The sequence below is a fragment of the Astatotilapia calliptera genome, chromosome 10, assembly GCF_900246225.1.
Source record: "Astatotilapia calliptera chromosome 10, fAstCal1.2, whole genome shotgun sequence".
Lineage (NCBI taxonomy): Eukaryota > Metazoa > Chordata > Actinopteri > Cichliformes > Cichlidae > Astatotilapia > Astatotilapia calliptera.
In genome coordinates, this window is record NC_039311.1 from 31,920,704 (window position 1) to 31,922,401 (window position 1,698).

A 1,698-nucleotide genomic window follows, 5' to 3' on the forward strand; every position below is an offset into this window, starting at 1 on the left:
GGAATGAATGAGAGAGAGAGGGGGAGAGAAAGAAAGAAAACCAAAGGGGAGAAGAGACGGTGAGAAGGGGGGGGGGAAGAGAGACAAAAAAAAAAAAAAAAACTCCTGGGTCACCTGTATGGAGAAAAAAAACAAACAAACAAACAAACAAACAAACAAAAACAAACAGAGGAGACAGCAAACAACAAAGAGGAACATAATAATAGTGTCATGGTCCGGGTGTGTGCCAGTGTGTCTCCCTCCGAGCCGGCGTCTCCACCCCTGGGAGGGGCCTCAGTGTTTTTGCTGATCGTTGACATCTGTGGGTAATTAGCCGGGGGACTCATAAGGCCAGCGTTCTCAATCTCTCTTCGCCAGATTCTCTGCTAAACATCAGTCAGTGCAGGCCACCATCATAATTTCCTTACGTGTTTTTTTGTGAATCACCTTTGCTTCACTGTATGTTTGTTTTTTGTGCGCCTCCCTTTTTCAGCTACACCTAACTGTTAAACCCCTGGCGAAGAGCTTCTACTTGGATGCTGGACTTTCTGGCAGTCCCTCAGGCTACCACCAAAACTACCTACCTGCCTCTCTGCCTCCACGCCAGGAGTTTTTGGATTTACACACCCGGATTACTCCCCCTCCATGTCATCTCCGACCTCCGTTGGCAAGTACACAGTACGAAGGAGGATTTTGAGCCAAACAACATATTCATATGCCTCCTTATCTATGTTTTGAACATTTGCATTCTGTTACAGTGACCCCGACCTTTTCCTGGACCTTTTGTGACTTGCTTTCCAGTCCAATCCCCGGACCCGGACCAGATCATTATTTAGTTAACGTCTACGCTCACCTTTTGTTTATGAATATTTTGTGTGCACATTAAACATTATTCTTAAAATATATTTACGAGCTGTTCGGCGTCTTGCGTTTGAGTCCTGTCACTCGTCTGAAACGGTCCCGGCCGTAACAAATAGAGAAAACAAAGCACCATCACAATAAACTAGCTAGTCATAGATATCAATATTTACTAAATAATAAACGATATTGTGCAGCACGCAAGATAGACAGCGCACAGTGTGCTTTGAGGCAGCAGCCAAGAAAGCTTTAGTCCGCGTCTGTGAATACCCATGTGTGCATACCTGTGTGGATCAGCATGCTTGCATTCCAAAGGTTTCTCCATGTAATGATCTGCTAGGGAGTGTGGGGGGGCCACAGCCCCGTCCTCCAGGGTGTGAAGCGGGTATGGAGGAGATCAAAACTCCAGACATCCAGAGGCCCCCAGAACACAAGAGACCAAGGAAGACCAACAGAGGGGCAGCCGCGCCACTGTCCCAGTAAGAGCTGAGGAGAGTCCCAGATGAGGGCTCGCCCAGCAGCCGCGGAGCAGAAGTCAGGGGGAGTTGCAGTGACGCGCCCGTGAGCTCCGCCGGCCCCCAGCTGCGCCTGAGTGACCGAGCCCTAGGCCGAGAGGCCGGGGGCACCCCACCTCCAAAGGGGCCCGAGCGAGCCCCAGGCCCCAGGCCCCGACAAGCGGCCGCCAAGGAGTGAGCCGGTGTGTACCCGGACGCCCACCCCCAGACACAAAGAACCACCAACACACCGACACCTGAGGGAGTCCGCCACCGGCAGGGGAAGTGGTGGTGGGTGGAGATAGGCCTCCAAACCTTGGAGGGCCTGAGGTGTCCCCAGAGAGGTGGCGTCTGATACCCAACCTGA

The 1,698-nt window shown here is 51.8% G+C and overlaps 1 long non-coding RNA gene across 1 annotated transcript; it reads left to right on the plus strand.

The window, feature by feature from the left end:
• The first annotated feature begins 213 nt into the window (after window positions 1-213).
• On the plus strand, window positions 214-884 carry LOC113030157 (uncharacterized). Its single transcript, XR_003273553.1, has 2 exons — window positions 214-375; window positions 473-884. It is a non-coding gene; the product is annotated as an uncharacterized LOC113030157 (long non-coding RNA).
• The last annotated feature ends 814 nt before the right edge of the window (window positions 885-1,698 follow it).